This window comes from Cherax quadricarinatus, chromosome 42 (genome assembly GCF_038502225.1).
Source record: "Cherax quadricarinatus isolate ZL_2023a chromosome 42, ASM3850222v1, whole genome shotgun sequence".
Taxonomy (NCBI): Eukaryota; Metazoa; Arthropoda; class Malacostraca; order Decapoda; family Parastacidae; genus Cherax; species Cherax quadricarinatus.
In genome coordinates, this window is record NC_091333.1 from 4,598,688 (window position 1) to 4,618,756 (window position 20,069).

The 20,069-nt window shown below is 50.1% G+C and overlaps 1 protein-coding gene across 3 annotated transcripts in view; it reads left to right on the plus strand.

The window, feature by feature from the left end:
- Positions 1 to 9,691: 9,691 nt before the first annotated feature.
- The window catches only part of Arf1 (ADP-ribosylation factor 1), a 37,722-nt gene continuing 27,344 nt past the window's right edge, over positions 9,692 to 20,069 (plus strand). Inside the window, exon 1 of one of the 3 annotated variants that reach the window (XM_053786325.2) lies at positions 9,692 to 9,842. The gene's annotated coding sequence lies outside the window, so the exon portion shown is untranslated. Of the gene's footprint in view, positions 9,915 to 10,074; positions 10,100 to 20,069 lie in introns of those variants that run through there. The other 2 variants (XM_053786324.2, XM_053786326.2) reach the window with 2 other exon arrangements.

Genomic DNA, 20,069 nt, shown 5'->3' on the forward strand with positions numbered 1-20,069 from the left:
ACAGAACAGGAATCACTAAGCACCAGTCATAGAACAGGAATCACTAGGCACCAGTCACAGAACAGGAATCACTAGGCACCAGTCATAGAACAGGAATCACTAGGCACCAGTCATAGAACAGGAATCACTAGGCACCAGTCATAGAACAGGAATCACTAGGCACCAGTCATAGAACAGGAATCACTAGGCACCAGTCATAAAACAGGAATCACTAGGCACCAGTCATAGAACAGGAATCACTAGGCACCAGTCAAGAACAGGAATCACTAGGCACCAGTCATAGAACAGAAATCACTAGGCACCAGTCACAGAACAGGAATCACTAGGCACCAGTCAAGAACAGGAATCACTAGGCACCAGTCATAGAACAGAAATCACTAGGCACCAGTCACAGAACAGGAATCACTAGGCACCAGTCACAGAACAGGAATCACTAGGCACCAGTCACAGAACAGGAATCACTAGGCACCAGTCACAGAACAGGAATCACTAGGCACCAGTCACAGAACAGGAATCACTAGGCACCAGTCATAGAACAGGAATCACTAGGCACCAGTCATAGAACAGGAATCACTAGGCACCAGTCACAGAACAGGAATCACTAGGCACCAGTCACAGAACAGGAATCACTAGGCACCAGTCATAGAACAGAAATCACCACCGTCTCACCAAGTTAGTTCCACTACTACTACTACCACCTCTACCCACGCGACACTTCACCTGACTCCTGCCAGTATATATACGCACTTTCTTAGTTTTCTCTGTATTAGGACTGAAGAAGTCACTCGTGGCGAAACGTTTCCTTTAATAAATGTCCTGAACTGTACATAAGTGTTTTTTTCCACATAAAGGGGATTACCAGTAGACCCCTGGCTGTCTTCAAGAAGGCGCTGGACAGGCACCTGACCAGCCGGGCTGTGGTTCCTACGTCGGATTGCGTAACACCCTGGTTGATCAGGCCCTGATACACCATGAGGCCTGGTCACAGACCGGGCCCCGGGGGCGTTGACCCCCGAAACCCTCTCCAGGTAAGACAGGACTCGCAGCAATTGTTTTAAGTTGGAAAAATTCAGATTCAGGAAGGATATAGGAAAGCACTGGTTTGGTAATAGAGTTGTGGATGAGTGGAACAAACTCCCGAGTACTGTCATAGAAGCTAAAACGTTGTGTAGTTTTAAAAATAGGTTAGATAAACACATGAATGGGTGTGGGTGGGTGTGAGATGGAGTTGATTAGCTTGTGCTAGTAGGACTGATGCCGTGCTCCTTCCTTAAGTGGATGTGACTAGGATGGGTCACTGGCATAGACCGGTCGGTGACTTGGGCTTGCCTCGCATGGGTCAGTAGGCTTGCTTCAGTGTTCTTTCTTATGCCCACAATAGTGTGGCATACGGCAGGATGCATAAACACAAATTTACGGCAACAAGTAGACAGTTGTGTATCAGAGATAAATTATAATTAAGAAATTCCTGATATATTATCTGGGGAAACAACGTAAAACACAAGGTGCGTCTTACGTGACGTAAAACACAAGGTGCGTCTTACGTGACGTAAAACACAAGGTGCGTCTTACGTGACGTAAAACACAAGGTGCGTCTTACGTGACGTAAAACACAAGGTGCGTCTTACGTGACGTAAAAGACAAGGTATTACGTGTCATTCTTACACGTGGCACAGTGCGCATGAGGTGGGAATAAATGTATGTGTCCTCACGGTGCATGTCGGATGTGACATGTGTACAACATTTAATACCAGGTGTGAAAAATGGCATAATGATACCAAGATGTGGAAAAAAGTCACTTATGTATACCTCAGGACACTTATTAGAGGAAGCGTTACACAACTCGCACATAGAAGAGAGGAGCTTACGGCGACGTTTCAGTCCAACTTGGACCATTTACAAAGTCACACTAACGAAAAGAAGAGCGGGAAGGGTATATATAGGCAGGAGGTAGTAGTAGTAGTAATGATAGTGGAGGAGGAAGGAAGTAGTAGTGGGGAGGCAGTAAGAGGAGGAGGAGCCAGTCAAATACTAAGAAAGAGGAGTACTACAAGGGAAGTAGGTGCCCACAGAGGGTAAAAGCAAAAACACCAAGGGGAGGAAATAAATAAATAAGGAACAAATACACACGGCAGAAGAACATAAGAACGAAGGAACACTGCAGAAGGCCTACTGGCTCATGCGAGGCAGGTCCAAGTCTCCTACCGGCTTAAGCCAATGCACCCAACCTAGTCAGGTCAGGTCACATTGACTTAAGGGAGGAACACGGCAACCGACCTTGTAGCACAAGCTATCAGGTCCAACTCACACCCACCCACATCCACTCATGTATTTATCCAACCTATTTTTAAAGCTACACAACGTTGTGGCCTCTATAACTGTACTCGGGAGTTTGTTCCACTCATCCACTGTACAACCCAAAGGAAAGGGAAAAAGGGAGAAGTAGAAAAATGAGGAATCAGGTTAGGTCACTGGTGTTCTGAAGTTTGGAGCATTTTACAATGTAGTGGGAGAGGAAGGCATCTACAGAGACGAAGCCACGACTACTACCACCTCCTGCCTATATATACCCTTACCCCTCTCCTTTTCGTTACATATGAAGATGATTATATCATTATTTTTAAAGGGGTGGCCCGGTACGCCAGCGGAAGGCCTCGGTCAGATGACCACAGCTCCAAAGGCAGGTCATCATCTAAGACCCGCGTCAGGAAACATTTGTCCTGCTTCCTGACTAACCTTACCTAACCGAACCATCCTTTTCGTTAGTATAAATGGCCCAAGTCGCACCGAAACATCGTCGTAAGCTCCTCTCATCTATATGCGGATTATTTGTGTATCGTTCTAGTCACGGTATTGTGCCCTTTTTGTTATTTATAGAGGAAACGTTACGCCACGAGTGGCTTCAGTGGAGAAACGTTTCTCTACACATGTACTGCTATGTATGATAATCTATGTAAGTGTATTTGTGTATACTTGAATAATCTTACTTACTTACCTGGTGTATTTATACTTTAAACGTTTTTTATTCTGTGTTTAAACAAATAATGTTGAAGAGTATGTATAACTTATTTGATTATTTCTGAATAATTCAAGTTGCATTTAATGTATATTTTATCAATAAAGTGTAAATGTATTAAGCAATATAACAGTGTACTGCTGTGTCACAGTGTGGTGCTGTGTCACAGTGTAGTGCTGTGTCACAGTGTAGTGCTGTGTCACAGTGTAGTGCTGTGTCACAGTGTAGTGCTGTGTCACAGTGTAGTGCTGTGTCACAGTGTAGTGTTGTGTCACAGTGTGGTGCTGTCACAGTGTGGTGCTGTGTCGCAGTGTAGTGCTGTGTCACAGTGTAGTGCTGTGTCACAGTGTGGTGCTGTCACAGTGTAGTGTTGTGTCACAGTGTAGTGCTGTGTCACAGTGTGGTGCTGTCACAGTGTAGTGTTGTGTCACAGTGTAGTGTTGTGTCACAGTGTAGTGTTGTGTCACAGTGTAGTGTTGTGTCACAGTGTAGTGCTGTGTCACAGTGTGGTGCTGTCACAGTGTAGTGTTGTGTCACAGTGTAGTGTTGTGTCACAGTGTAGTGTTGTGTCACAGTGTAGTGCTGTGTCACAGTGTAGTGCTGTGTCACAGTGTGGTGCTGTCACAGTGTAGTGTTGTGTCACAGTGTAGTGTTGTGTCACAGTGTAGTGTTGTGTCACAGTGTAGTGCTGTGTCACAGTGTAGTGTTGTGTCACAGTGTGGTGCTGTCACAGTGTAGTGTTGTGTCACAGTGTAGTGTTGTGTCACAGTGTGGTGCTGTGTCGCAGTGTAGCGTTGTGTCACAGTGTAGTGTTGTGTCACAGTGTAGTGCTGTGTCACAGTGTAGTGCTGTGTCACAGTGTAGTGCTGTGTCACAGTGTAGTGTTGTGTCACAGTGTGGTGCTGTCACAGTGTGGTGCTGTGTCGCAGTGTAGTGCTGTGTCACAGTGTAGTGCTGTGTCACAGTGTGGTGCTGTCACAGTGTAGTGTTGTGTCACAGTGTAGTGCTGTGTCACAGTGTGGTGCTGTCACAGTGTAGTGTTGTGTCACAGTGTAGTGTTGTGTCACAGTGTAGTGTTGTGTCACAGTGTAGTGTTGTGTCACAGTGTAGTGCTGTGTCACAGTGTGGTGCTGTCACAGTGTAGTGTTGTGTCACAGTGTAGTGTTGTGTCACAGTGTAGTGTTGTGTCACAGTGTAGTGCTGTGTCACAGTGTAGTGCTGTGTCACAGTGTGGTGCTGTCACAGTGTAGTGTTGTGTCACAGTGTAGTGTTGTGTCACAGTGTAGTGTTGTGTCACAGTGTAGTGCTGTGTCACAGTGTAGTGTTGTGTCACAGTGTGGTGCTGTCACAGTGTAGTGTTGTGTCACAGTGTAGTGTTGTGTCACAGTGTGGTGCTGTGTCGCAGTGTAGCGTTGTGTCACAGTGTAGTGTTGTGTCACAGTGAGATGCTGTCACAGTGTGGTGCTGTGTCACAGTGTGGTGCTGTCACAGTGTAGTGTTGTGTCACAGTGTAGTGCTGTGTCACAGTGTGGTGCTGTCACAGTGTAGTGTTGTGTCACAGTGTAGTGCTGTGTCACAGTGTGGTGCTGTGTCACAGTGTGGTGCTGTGTCGCAGTGTAGTGCTGTGTCACAGTGTAGTGCTGTGTCACAGTGTGGTGCTGTCACAGTGTAGTGTTGTGTCACAGTGTAGTGTTGTGTCACAGTGTGGTGCTGTCACAGTGTGGTGCTGTGTCGCAGTGTAGTGCTGTGTCACAGTGTAGTGCTGTGTCACAGTGTGGTGCTGTCACAGTGTAGTGTTGTGTCACAGTGTAGTGCTGTGTCACAGTGTGGTGCTGTCACAGTGTAGTGTTGTGTCACAGTGTAGTGCTGTGTCACAGTGTGGTGCTGTGTCACAGTGTGGTGCTGTCACAGTGTGGTGCTGTGTCACAGTGTGGTGCTGTCACAGTGTAGTGTTGTGTCACAGTGTGGTGCTGTCACAGTGTGGTGCTGTGTCACAGTGTGGTGCTGTCACAGTGTAGTGTTGTGTCACAGTGAGGTGCTGTCACAGTGTGGTGCTGTGTCACAGTGTGGTGCTGTGTCACAGTGTAGTGTTGTGTCACAGTGAGGTGCTGTCACAGTGTGGTGCTGTGTCACAGTGTGGTGCTGTGTCACAGTGTGGTGCTGTGTCACAGTGTGGTGCTGTGTCGCAGTGTAGTGCTGTGTCACAGTGTAGTGCTGTGTCACAGTGTGGTGCTGTAACAGTGCAGTGCTGTCACAGTGTGGTGCTGTCACAGTGTGGTGCTGTCACAGTGTGGTGCTGTCACAGTGTGGTGCTGTGTCACAGTGTAGTGCTGTGTCACAGTGTAGTGCTGTGTCACAGTGTAGTGCTGTGTCACAGTGTAGTGCTGTGTCACAGTGTAGTGCTGTGTCACAGTGTGGTGCTGTGTCACAGTGTGGTGCTGTGTCACAGTGTAGTGCTGTGTCACAGTGTGGTGCTGTCACAGTGTGGTGCTGTGTCACAGTGTAGTGCTGTGTCACAGTGTAGTGCTGTGTCACAGTGTAGTGCTGTGTCACAGTGTGGTGCTGTGTCACAGTGTAGTGCTGTGTCACAGTGTGGTGCTGTGTCGCAGTGTAGTGCTGTGTCACAGTGTAGTGCTGTGTCACAGTGTGGTGCTGCCACAGTGTAGTGTTGTGTCACAGTGTGGTGCTGTGTCACAGTGTAGTGCTGTGTCACAGTGTAGTGCTGTGTCACAGTGTAGTGCTGTCACAGTGTGGTGCTGTCACAGTGTGGTGCTGTCACAGTGTAGTGCTGTCACAGTGTGGTGCTGTGTCACAGTGTAGTGCTGTGTCACAGTGTAGTGCTGTGTCACAGTGTGGTGCTGTCACAGTATAGTGCTGTGTCACAGTGTAGTGCTGTGTCACAGTGTGGTGCTGTCACAGTGTAGTGCTGTGTCACAGTGGAGTGCTGTGTCAAAGTGCGGTGCTGTCACAGTGTAGTGCTGTGTCACAGTGTAGTGCTGTGTCACAGTGTGGTGCTGTCACAGTGTAGTGCTGTGTCACAGTGTGGTATTGTCACAGTGTAGTGCTGTGTCACAGTGGAGTGCTGTGTCACAGTGTGGTGCTGTCACAGTGTAGTGTTGTGTCACAGTGTGGTGCTGTGTCACAGTGGAGTGCTGTGTCACAGTGTGGTGCTGTCACAGTGTAGTGCTGTGTCACAGTGTAGTGCTGTGTCACAGTGGAGTGCTGTGTCACAGTGTGGTGCTGTCACAGTGTAGTGCTGTGTCACAGTGTGGTGCTGTCACAGTGTAGTGTTGTGTCACAGTGTGGTGCTGTGTCACAGTGTAGTGTTGTGTCACAGTGTAGTGCTGTGTCACAGTGTAGTGCTGTGTCACAGTGGAGTGCTGTGTCACAGTGTGGTGCTGTCACAGTGTAGTGCTGTGTCACAGTGTGGTGCTGTCACAGTGTAGTGTTGTGTCACAGTGTGGTGCTGTGTCACAGTGTAGTGTTGTGTCACAGTGTAGTGCTGTGTCACAGTGTAGTGCTGTGTCACATTGGAGTGCTGTGTCACAGTGTGGTGCTGTCACAGTGTAGTGCTGTGTCACAGTGTGGTGCTGTCACAGTGTAGTGCTGTGTCACAGTGTGGTGCTGTGTCACAGTGTAGTGCTGTGTCACAGTGTAGTGCTGTGTCACAGTGTGGTGCTGTCACAGTGTAGTGCTGTGTCACAGTGTAGTGCTGTGTCACAGTGTGGTGCTGTCACAGTGTAGTGCTGTGTCACAGTGTGGTGCTGTCACAGTGTAGTGCTGTGTCACAGTGTGGTGCTGTCACAGTGTGGTGCTGTGTCACAGTGTAGTGCTGTGTCCAAGTGCGGTGCTGTGTCACAGTGCGGTGCTGTGTCAAAGTGTGGTGCTGTGTCAAAGTGCTGTGCTGTGTCCAAGTGCGGTGCTGTGACACAGCGGAGTACCGTCACAGTACTACGACAGTGATAGATTTCCAACCAAAAATACCGTAGGTGAAGTAAGGACAGATGGTGAGAGACATGTCCAACACTTAGGTATCTTTATTTCGAAATGTATCGCCTACACAGTAGGCTTCTACAGTCAAGTACAGAAAAGTTAATAGAAGCAGAAGAGATATGAAGATGTAATCAGTCTATCAGCCTTGAAGAAGTAATTTTGAGGTGGTCAGTCCCTCAGTGTTGGACATGTGTCTCGCCTAAAGATGTTACAACAGTGACGACGTCGGAGGTAAATTCTGCGTCTCATGAAAATGTGGGTGTACCCGGAGGGGATTTTGGGGGTCAACGCCCCCGAGGCCCCGTCCATAACCAGGCTTCGTGGTGGATTAGGGCCTCATCAACCGGGCTGTTACTGTGTAACCATAATAATACGCTGACTCAAATGTCGAATTTCATCTCCATTCCGCCCTGGAGACCAATGTAGGTAGACTAACGGTCATAGAGGTAATGGAAGTATTAAAGACGGCCTTGTATTATTATGATGCCCACGGAGAGAGCTAAACCCATAAGGAGAGGGCATTGCTGCAGCTACGGAACTGATATGTCATGCTATCTAAAACCTCCTTGATATGTGTAAAACTCTCTTCTGCAATCTTTCCTTTCGTTAACATAATTAGGTACTCGGGTACCATTCACCCAACACTAACATACTCTAAGTAGGTACTACAATACTGGAATATTTTCTTACACACATCACACACACATTCCAGCCGGACTGGAATTTTCTAACACATTTTCTCTGCATACGACCCACAAGAGTCGTCTATTACACTTTCTCCCTTCTTTGGCTCTGACCTGATCACCTCTCAGGGGTTGTATGATCCCCTCACGGGTTTAACGCTTCCACGTGAATATAGTAATTCGGCGCTGCTGGAAGAAAAACATTTATAACTACCGTAGCTACTACTTCTAATAAAAAAATCTTTATTTTCTATAAAGAATGGCTTACAAACAGTAAATGGTACAGGTCATTGACATAGTTTATGAAAAAAGCCCCTGATTTCTTAAGCCCGAAATGCTCAAACATGCTAGAGGTTTTATTTGTGCTTCACACTATTTTGTAATATGCAAATTACACATTGTAAACTTTGCAAACCAATAAAAATTAGAATTTGAATTTAAATCCATCTTGTCTGGAGTATGGTCAGAAAAATATCCTGTGCTATGAGTGTGTTTGGTAAACACAGCTCTTGTTCCTTGTAACATGTAATATAGATCAAGGCAGCTGCACAATATGGTGCAACCTATTTTGATAACTGACCCGTCAATAAAATTCTGAAAAAGGTTAAGATGGATGGAGTTGGTCAGGTGTTAGAGCCTCTGGGGTGTCTCCATTAACATGGGAAGCCCCAGACACAGCTGTCCATCATCTCCTCTTATTAATTCCCACCACGAAGAGTGGCTGCCAGAGAAGATGTTAATGGGAATAAATCGGCTTGTTGAGATTTAACCCGCACTTGAGAGTTTCCTCTTTTAAGTGCGACTTATTACAATAATGTGACCGAAGTGAACAGAATAAGCCTTCAAATTATCCTATTCTGCTTTGTAGGACCCCAGTGAAAATAAGTCAGTTTGTCTGATTTTTTGGGTTATCCTAGGTAATTTACATTACGATAATTGAACCTGTGTACCTGCGCCTAAATAAACTTACTTATCCTAGGTTAAGTCGCCATCATTCTTTACTGTTATATGCCTATGATTCTGTCTACCAACCTCCTAGGTAGTAGGTTGGTAGACAGCAACCGCCCAGGGAGGTACTACCGTCCTGCCAAGTGAGTGCAAAACGAAAGCCTGTAATTGTTTTACATGATGGTAGGATTGCTGGTGTCTTTTTTTTGTCCCATAAATATGCAAGATTTCAGATACGTCTTGCTACTTCTACTTACACTTAGGTCACACTACACAGACATGTACAAGCATATATATACACACCCCTCTGGGTGTTCTATTTTCTTACTAGTTCTTGTTCTTGTTTATTCCCTCTTATCTCCATTGGAAAATGGAACAGAATTCTTCCTCCGTAAGCCATGTGTGTCGTAAGAGGCGACTAAAATGCCGGGAGCAAGGGGCTAGTAACCCCTTCTCCTGTATATATTACTAAAGTTAAAAGGAGAAACTTTCGTTTTTCCTTTTGGGTGACCCCCGCCTCGGTGGGATACGGCCGGTGTGTTGAAAGAAGACATGATTTTGGGCTTATTAAAATCAATGTATATGTCGAAATATCTTTCAAGTAGGTCAATAAATATTATTCTGGTTTGTGGAATGATCCTAACCTCCATAAACAAATCATTTACTCCAGTAGAGTTCTTCTCACCGATACGTATTTAATATTTTAGTAATTGTAGCAACGAGTGTATCTGACATTGATATAAACTTCCTCTTGCTTAATATAATAGGATAAACCAGATTTTTTTTACTCAAGTAAATATGTAGTTTGTGGACCAGTAAGTAAAGTTTATTTAGGTACAAGTACACACATAAATACAATAATCATACATGATGTAAATTACATAGGATAACCCTAAAAAAAAAGTCCCATTGACTTAGTGAGTCATTAAGCCGTGGCTGAGGCTCACCAGTCACCTCAACAACATCGCAAGTTCCTCTGGGGGGACAACCGTCATCTAAATATATTTCTGAACCTGGATTAAAGGTGAGTGAGTGTGTAAGGATGGTGTATAATGAGGTAAAAATGGTGTAAGAGTGAGGGTGGTGTGGTCGTCCCCCTGGCGGCGGTGATGGCAAGTGGTGGGTCACGTGACGTGACGTCAGCGCCGCGACGTGGCAGATAGTGGCAGTTGTGTCCGCCATTTTCACAGTTTGTTACTCTGGTGAGCTGTTTATTTCCAGTTTTGCATGAGTCCTTCTACACGCAGGTGTTGTATTGAGCTTGCTGCTTGTGGGTGAGTGTGTAGGCCGGCTCTGGAAGCTAGTAACGCCGTCAGTTAGAGGCTGGAAAGTCCCAAACTAGTGGAAAATATTGAGTGTTGGGGGGGGCCTGGCCTGGATGTTTGTGTATGGTGTTATCAATGTGCCGGTGCATTTCTTTGCAACATCCTGGCGTTAAGTTGCGGATCCTCCTCTCAAGGTAGTGCCTAAAGTGTTAAGACAGTAATAGGCTATTATTAAAAAGTTTAAAGTTTAATAGATTTGTTAAAAAAATGGACATGCGTGTTATGGAAGGAAGGTTGTCATTTTGTGTTTAATTTTGTGTGTGACAGCAACATTGGTAGTGGTCGCCGGTGTAACTTCTCTTCTTGCTCTGTTTCTTCAGGGTATTGTTTTGGATTTTTTTTTATTAGGTTTATGGAAGGTGGTATATGCCAGCTGTCAAGTGGTGGGGCCCAGGACTGTCCTGTTCTCACCTCTCTTAACTTGAGGTCGATTCTCTTTCTATCATTCTAAATTGCTATGTTGTGCTGAATGACCCATATGGGGTTAGTAAATGTGTCAAGACGTGAGTTATTTCAGCTAAAGAATGGTCATTAATCATCTTGCAGATCTTGTTCTTTACTGTTGTGTAGATTATGCTTCTGGTTCCTCGGTCCAGACTTTCTTGCTCTGTAACCACTCTAATTATGATTAAAGTATTTTGACACTGACTTTACATCATTGACTTGCATCTCTCAACTTCTCAAACTCCAACCTTAAAAGTCTTCCTGTAGAGTATTTTTTTTTCTCCCAAGCCTAAGAGTTTTCCCCTAAACTACCAATACCAGTGTTACAAGGCTTTGTCTGTGTAAGTCATTACTCTCCACCCTGGGCACACACTTGCCGAATCTCTGCCTTCCCTAGTTTGTGAGCCTTATCCCCTCAGGGAAGGTTCCTTGATGTTGGTGAGGTGCTCTTGATTTGGGGAATTGGATCTGTGCTCCAGTTCCCGAATTAAGCCTAAATGCCTTCCACATCCCCCCCCCCAGGTGCTGTATAATCCTACGGGTTTAGCGCTTCCCCTTTGATTATAATAATGTGAGCCTTATGCTGATATTACATACTGGCTTGTGCATGATCCTGAAGAACAGAGTTGAGGTTAGTGTAGATAAACAGGAACCACTTGGAGGTACTCTCTTGTGTGTGAATTGAAAATTGTTTTGCACTTGTGTGGGATTACTGGTGTTTTTTTCTCCTGTACATGCAAGAGCTGCTTAAATTTCTATATATTCCATGTACAGTACTTGCATTTTCTTTCCTCTTTTAGCTTTTATTCCTGTAATGTTTTCTTTCCAGTAGAGGCCTGGTCTAGGACTGGGGGTGAAGACCTGTGGAACTTGGTACTTATTTAATAAGTACCTGAATGCTTTACTTAATTTGCCAGTTGTGCATCTGCTACTTTAGTTATTTGGCTGTTGTGAGGTTCCAGTGACATACTTTGGGGCTGACGTGGTGGTGAAGGTTCTAGGACTGATCACTGCAGGTGCACCTGGGGGGGATGTGGGGGAAAGGAGCCCAGAGCTAGTGTAAGGGGGGGGGTCTGTCTCCCATGCCCAGTGATGACTTTCCTAACTCATCCAGTGATAACCCATGGTTGGGACCTCAGGGCTGCCTATTTTTAAGGGAGTAGGGCAAGGCTGACTAGGATAAGGGGGCCCCAGGGCTGCCATTTGGTGAGGGTCACCTAGGGTTCTCTTTTCACAAGGGGGCAGTGCCAAGGTAAATGGTTGGAGGGAAGGCCAGAGCTAAGGTATATGGCAGTTGGGAGGGGGTGAGGGCCACAGCCAGGGTTTGGCAATTGGGATGGAGTGAGGGCCATGGTCAAGGTTTGGTAATTGGGAGGGGCAGGGTCATGGTCAAGGTTTGGCCATAACCATTGGGGGTCAGGTCCATCGTAAAGGATTGGCGATTGGGGGAGCAGGGCCACGGCCAAGGTTTGGTGATTGGGGAGAGCAAGGCCACGGCCAAGGTTTGGCGATTGGGGAGAGCAGGGCCATGGCCAAGGTTTGGCGATTGGGGAGAGCAGGGCCACGGCCAAGGTTTGGCGATTGGGGAGAGCAGGGCCATGGCGATTGGGGAGAGCAGGGCCATGGCGATTGGGGAGAGTAGGGCCACGGTCAAGGTTTGGCGATTGGGGAGAGCAGGGCCACGGCCAAGGTTTGGCGATTGGGGAGAGCAGGGCCACGGCCAAGGTTTGGCGATTGGGGAGAGCAGGGCCACGGCCAAGGTTTGGCGATTGGGGAGAGCAGGGCCACGGCCAAGGTTTGGCGATTGGGGAGAGCAGGGCCACGGCCAAGGTTTGGCGATTGGGGAGAGCAGGGCCACGGCCAAGGTTTGGCGATTGGGGAGAGCAGGGCCACGGCCAAGGTTTGGCGATTGGGGAGAGCAGGGCCACGGCCAAGGTTTGGCGATTGGGGAGAGCAGGGCCACGGCCGAGGTTTGGCGATTGGGGAGAGCAGGGCCACGGCCGAGGTTTGGCGATTGGGGAGAGCAGGGCCACGGCCGAGGTTTGGCGATTGGGGAGAGCAGGGCCACGGCCGAGGTTCGGCCATTGGGGGGAGCAGGGCCACGGCCGAGGTTCGGCCATTGGGGGGAGCAGGGCCACGGCCGAGGTTCGGCCATTGGGGGGAGCAGGGCCACGGCCGAGGTTCGGCCATTGGGGGGAGCAGGGCCACGGCCGAGGTTCGGCCATTGGGGGGAGCAGGGCCACGGCCGAGGTTCGGCCATTGGGGGGAGCAGGGCCACGGCCGAGGTTCGGCCATTGGGGGGAGCAGGGCCACGGCCGAGGTTCGGCCATTGGGGGGAGCAGGGCCACGGCCGAGGTTTGGCCATTGGGGGGAGCAGGGCCACGGCCGAGGTTTGGCCATTGGGGGGAGCAGGGCCACGGCCGAGGTTTGGCCATTGGGGGGAGCAGGGCCACGGCCGAGGTTTGGCCATTGGGGGGAGCAGGGCCACGGCCGAGGTTTGGCGATTGGGGGGCAGCAGGGCCACGGCCGAGGTTTGGCGATTGGGGGGGAGCAGGGCCACGGCCGAGGTTTGGCGATTGGGGGGCAGCAGGGCCACGGCCGAGGTTTGGCGATTGGGGGGCAGCAGGGCCACGGCCGAGGTTTGGCGATTGGGGGGCAGCAGGGCCACGGCCGAGGTTGGGCGCTGGGGGGGCAGCAGGGCCACGGCCGAGGTTTGGCGATTGGGGGGCAGCAGGGCCACGGCCGAGGTTTGGCGATTGGGGGGCAGCAGGGCCACGGCCGAGGTTTGGCGATTGGAAGAAGGTAGGTTCCGGGGCTGACGTTTTGCAAGGGAGGGGGAAGTGCCGGGGCCTATATTGGGCGGGGATGGGTCTGGGGTCGAGGTTGGGCGAAAGGGGAGGGGTCTGGGCTCGAGGTTGGGCGAATGGGGAGGGGTCTGGGCTCGAGGTTGGGCGAATGGGGAGGGGTCTGGGCTCGAGGTTGGGCGAATGGGGAGGGGTCTGGGCTCGTGGTTGGGCGAAGGGGGAGGGGTCTGGGCTCGAGGTTGAGCGAAGGGGGAGGGGTCTGGGCTCGAGGTTGAGCGAATGGGGAGGGGTCTGGGCTCGTGGTTGGGCGAAGGGGGAGGGGTCTGGGCTCGAGGTTGGGCGAAGGGGAGGGGTCTGGGCTCGAGGTTGGGCGAAGGGGGAGGGGTCTGGGCTCGAGGTTGGGCGAAGGGGGAGGGGCTCGAGGATGGGCGAGGGCAGGATCTGGGTTGGAGGTTGGGCATTTCGGGGGTTAGGATCCGGGTTCGAGGTTGGGCATTTGGGGGGGTTAGGATCTGGGTTCAAGGTTGGGCGTTTTGGGGGTTAGGATCAGAGTTCAAGGTTGGGCGTTTGGGGGGGTTAGGGTCTGGGTTCGAGGTTGGGCGTTTGGGGGATTAGTATCTGGGTTCGAGGTTGGGTGTTTGGGGGAGACAGGATCCGTGGTCCTGGTTGGGTGTTTGGGGGACAGAATCCGGGGTCCTGGTTGGGCGTTTGGGGGGACGGGATCCGGGGTCCTGGTTGGGCATTTGGGGGGGACGGTATCTGGGGTCCTGGTTGGGCGTTTGGGGTGGACGGGATCCGGGGTCCTGGTTGGGCGTTTGGGGAAGATGGGATCCGGGGTCCTGGTTGGGCGTTTGGGGGGACGGGATCCGGGGTCCTGGTTGGGCGTTTGGGGGGACAGGGTCCTGGTTGGGCATTTGGGGGGACGGGATCCGGTGTCCTGGTTGGGCGTTTGGGGGGGGCCGGGATCCGGGGTCCTGGTTGGGCGTTTGGGGGAACGGGATCCGGGGTCCTGGTTGGGCGTTTGGGGGGGACGGGATCCGGGGGTCCTGGTTGGGCGTTTGGGGGGGGACGGGATCCGGGGTCCTGGTTGGGCATTTGTGGGGGACGGGATCCGGGGTCCTGGTTGGGCATTTGGGGGGGATGGGATCCGGGGTCCTGGTTGGGCATTTGGGGGAGACGGGATCCGGGGTCCTGGTTGGGCGTTTAGGGGGGACGTGATCCGGGGTCCAGTTCAGGCAATGGGAAGCAGGATCCGGGGTCCAGGTTGGGCAATGGGGGGGGGCAGGATCTGGGGTCCAGGTTGGGCAATGGGGGGGGGCAGGATCTGGGGTCCAGGTTGGGCAATGGGGGGGGGGCAGGATCTGGGGTCCAGGTTGGGCAGGATCTGGGGTCCAGGTTGGTCAATAGGGGGCCGGATCCAGGGTCCAGGTTGGGCGATGGGGAGGATGATCCGGGGTCCAGGTTTGGAGATGGGGGAAATTATCCAGGATCCTGGTTGAAACATGGGGAGGATCCAGGGTTGATGTTAAGGGAGGGGATGAGGATCTGGGGTCAGGGGACGGTTTGGGGTCGAGGGGTAGGGTCGAGGTTGGACGAGGGGGCAAGTGTTCTGGGGTTGTGGTTGGCCATGGAGGGGTTTGGGGTTGGGGATGGGCCAGGGCTGATGTAGGGTGTGGGGTTTGGTCTGATGTTGGGGGGGGGGGGCCTGGACTGATATTAGGTAAGGGGGAGGGAGAGCCCAGAATATTCTCTGAAGGGGGAGAATGGGAAGCAGGACTCTGGTGAAAGGTTGTGGGGGAGGGGTGGAGTAGGACTGGCTCTAATAGGGGTGGGGGGATATAGGATGGGTTTTTTCATGAGGGACTTGTTCTTGTAAAGTTGGGGAGAGGATGTACTCTGATGAGGCAAATAATGGGGGGGGGGGGAGAACCTGTTAGTGGTGAAAGGAAAGGGGTTTGTGGGACCAACCTGGGCTGCTGAAAGGGGCAAAGTGAATTAAGGTTGGTAGGGTAGACCAGGTGTTAACATATTTTGGCTGATATTGGTTTAACATTGCAATATTGGCTGCCTTCAAGAGAGCTGGACAGATACCTAAAGTCAGTGCCGGATCAGCTGGGCTGTGGTTCGTACGGTGGACTGCGTGTGGTTTGGAGGGAGAGGAGGCTGGGTCTGTATATTGTCCCTCGCTTTACAGGTCAGGCTTCTATAGTAATCCTAATTAGATCCACACTAATTATTCATTACAGGAGTCTAAATAGCAGGAAGAGTGGGTATGTTTCCTTGCACCTGTTCCTATTCACCAAGCATTGTGTGGGTACTTGAGTGCTGGAAAACTGGTGTAGGTCAGGTTGCATACAGTGAGAGTTAAGGAACTCAAAGGCAATGAATAAGACACTGATAACAGTAGCTTTGTTGGGTTATCCTGTTAATGTGAATAAAATCTTCACCAAAAAAAAAAAAAAAAAAAAAAAAGTTCCCAAGGGAGGGTCCTCACACTAATACTTACACATTTAGTGACAACTTAAGAAACACACTAACTGACTCAGATGAATAAACACCACCTGCTACTTGCTGGTGACTTTAATATAAACTTCATTCAAGCAACTGACCTTAACCACCCCCCTCCCCCCCCACCACCAACAAGAATCAAACGAGTGCCTCACTACTTGATCATATCTTGACCAATACTATATCCCCACTAAAAGCAGGCATAATCAGACAACACGATGGACCACTATCCAACTTTTCTCATAACCAACTTAGGTAGACTGCCTCAGGAGACACAGATCTCTTTGACTACATTATGAGTCATCAGTAAATAATTTTATTACTACCTTATGTAGCACTGACTGGTTGAACGAGTTAGCAGACAGCCACAATATTGAATGTCAAAGTATTCCTACACAAAACTCATAACCTGTAAAATACGTTGTCCAATGAAAACAAAGCAGATCTCAGCAAAGACTAACAAAGGCTTACAAATAGTATACTTAAATCCATCGGTAAAAAACATCTATATGAAAAACAATTCAGACAGGGCCTAATAACAAAAGAACTAACTAAATGATGCACCTCAGTACAGTGGACCCCCGCATAGCGATTTTAATCCGTGCAAGAGGGCTCATTGTTATGCGAAATGATCGGTATGCGAATGAATTTTCCCCATAAGAAATAATGGAAATCAAATTAATCCGTGCAAGACACCCAAAAGTATGAAAAAAAAAAAATTTACCACATGAAATATACATTTTCCTACACACACAGAGAAGGATACATGCACAATATATATTGTGCATGTACTACTCTACTAAATGAAGAATAAATGACACTTACCTTTATTGAAGATGCAGCAATGACTGATGAGACACTGTGTCCTGGGAGTGCCTTTTACTCCTGAGTACTGTAGGTCCTGTTTGGCATTTTCTTCCAGAACAGGCCTTATCACACTGTGTATGCCACTACGATTCTTAAATCTCTCAAACCAACCTTTGCTGGCTTTAAATTCACCAATATGAGCACTAGTTCCAGGCATTTTTCCCTGTTCACCTGGGTGTTAGTCGACTGGTGTGGGTTGCATCCTGGGAGACAAGATTAAGGACCCCAATGGAAATAAGTTAGTCTTCGATGACACTGACTTTTTTGGGTTATCCTGGGTGGCAAATCCTCTGGGGTTAATTGTTCCTTGGTATTCTCAATAAGCCACACCAACAACGGTGCTACAGCAGCAGCAGACGATGCTACAGCAGCAGCAGACGATGCTACAGCAGCAGCAGACGGTACTACAGCAGCAGCAGCTGACGGTGGTACAACAGCAGCAGCAGCTGACGGTGGTACAACAGCAGCAGCAGCTGACGGTGGTACAACAGCAGCAGCAGCTGACGGTGGTACAACAGCAGCAGCAGCTGACAGTGCTACAGCAGCAGCAGCTGACAGTGCTACAGCAGCAGCAGCTGACAGTGCTACAGCAGCAGCAGCTGACAGTGCTACAGCAGCAGCAGCTGACAGTGCTACAGCAGCAGCAGCTGACAGTGCTACAGCAGCAGCAGCTGACAGTGCTACAGCAGCAGCAGCTGACAGTGCTACAGCAGCAGCAGCTGACAGTGCTACAGCAGCAGCAGCTGACAGTGCTACAGCAGCAGCAGCTGACAGTGCTACAGCAGCAGCAGCAGCTGACAGTGCTACAGCAGCAGCAGCTGCTGACAGTGCTGCAGCAGCAGCTGACAGTGCTACAGCAGCAGCAGCAGCTGACAGTGCTGCAGCAGCAGCTGACAGTGCTACAGCAGCAGCAGCAGCTGACAGTGCTACAGCAGCAGCAGCAGCTGACAGTGCTACAGCAGCAGCAGCAGCTGACAGTGCTACAGCAGCAGCAGCAGCTGACAGTGCTACAGCAGCAGCAGCAGCTGACAGTGCTACAGCAGCAGCAGCAGCTGACAGTGCTACAGCAGCAGCAGCAGCTGACAGTGCTACAGCAGCAGCAGCAGCTGACAGTGCTACAGCAGCAGCAGCAGCTGACAGTGCTACAGCAGCAGCAGCAGCTGACAGTGCTACAGCAGCAGCAGCAGCTGACAGTGCTACAGCAGCAGCAGCAGCTGACAGTGCTACAGCAGCAGCAGCAGCTGACAGTGCTACAGCAGCAGCAGCAGCTGACAGTGCTACAGCAGCAGCAGCAGCTGACAGTGCTACAGCAGCAGCAGCTGACAGTGCTACAGCAGCAGCAGCAGCTGACAGTGCTACAGCAGCAGCAGCTGACAGTGCTACAGCAGCAGCAGCTGACAGTGCTACAGCAGCAGCAGCTGACAGTGCTACAGCAGCAGCAGCTGACAGTGCTACAGCAGCAGCAGCTGACAGTGCTACAGCAGCAGCAGCTGACAGTGCTACAGCAGCAGCAGACGGTGCTACAGCAGCAGCAGACGGTACTACAGCAGCAGCAGACGGTACTACAGCAGCAGCAGACGGTACTACAGCAGCAGCAGCAGACGGTACTACAGCAGCAGCAGCTGACGGTGGTACAGCAGCAGCAGCTGACGGTGGTACAGCAGCAGCAGCTGACGGTGGTACAGCAGCAGCAGCTGACGGTACAGCAGCAGCAGCTGACGGTGGTACAGCAGCAGCAGCTGACGGTGGTACAGCAGCAGCAGCTGACGGTGGTACAGCAGCAGCAGCTGACGGTGGTACAGCAGCAGCAGCTGACGGTGGTACAGCAGCAGCAGCTGACGGTGGTACAGCAGCAGCAGCTGACGGTGGTACAGCAGCAGCAGCTGACGGTGGTACAGCAGCTGACGGTGGTGCAGCAGCTGACGGTGGTGCAGCAGCTGACGGTGGTGCAGCAGCTGACGGTGGTGCAGCAGCTGACGGTGGTGCAGCAGCTGACGGTGGTGCAGCAGCTGACGGTGGTGCAGCAGCTGACGGTGGTGCAGCAGCTGACGGTGGTGCAGCAGCTGACGGTGGTGCAGCAGCTGACGGTGGTGCAGCAGCTGACGGTGGTGCGTCAGCTGACGGTGGTGCAGCAGCTGACGGTGGTGCAGCAGCTGACGGTGGTGCAGCAGCTGACGGTGGTGCAGCAGCTGACGGTGGTGCAGCAGCTGACGGTGGTGCAGCAGCTGACGGTGGTGCAGCAGCTGACGGTGGTGCAGCAGCTGACGGTGGTGCAGCAGCTGACGGTGGTGCAGCAGCTGACGGTGGTGCAGCAGCTGACGGTGGTGCAGCAGCTGACGGTGGTGCAGCAGCTGACGGTGGTGCAGCAGCAGCAGCTGTACCACCAATAGTAGCGATGGCCAGCTCGGAGACACGCACTCCACTTTCATAATTATCAATGATCTTTTTCTTCATCTCTATAGTAATTCTCACCCTTATTGCTGTAGGGTTGGCACTAGAAGCTTTCTTGGGGCCCATGGTCACTTATTTTGCAGATAAAATCGCCAAAAACACTGTAATAATACGAAATGTTCCGATTGTATGCTTGGATGTTACCGCGGAGGCTGGCTGGTAAACAATGCCACCGGTGGCACATGAGAGGCTGGCTAAGGGCGCACTTTGGACGCGTCTCGGACGAACAGCGGTGAGCGGGTTTTTGAGCGGTATGCGAGGCAAAATTTTTGCGATAAAAGTGAGCGGTATGCGGATTAAACGTTATGTGATGCCAACGGTATGCGGGGGTCCACTGTACTTGCTAATTTTACGGAAGTCCAAACAAATGTATTAGGTACAAATTTAATGAAATAAAAGGCAATATGAAAAAGATCTGGAGAACTGTCTGAAATTTTGGACTCTAGAAACAGAGATGAACCCCTGCCAGTATGGGTTTAAGCCAAAAAAAAAAAAAAAAAAAAATGAATAATGCAGTTATTCAGATGCTCGAATTACTATATATAGCAATTGAAAAAATGAATATCCTCTGTGGGCTCTTCATAGAGCTATGGTAAGCATTTGATACAGTAGACCACAATATCTTGCAAGTAAAATTAAGCATTATGGGGTCAGAGGACACTCGGTTACCTAAAATCGTATCTTAGTGGTAGACACCAGTATGTACATACATGTACACAAATGGCATGACCTCCAATACTCAGCCTGTAGTTGTTGGAGTGGCACAGGGAAGTGTCATAGGTCCTCTTCTCTTATTTACATCAGTGACCTCCCAAATGCATCGTGACTCCTTAAACCAGTTCTATTCGCAGATGACACCACTTCTATCTTCTCCCACCCAAACCCGTCTATACGTACTTAGTAACACTGTAAACAGCGAGCTACGTTAAATATCAAACTGGATGACTACCAACAAACTTAATCTCCATATAGACAAAACCTACTTCATGCTATTTGGAAACAGCCTTAAATATCCAGTTAAACATCAATA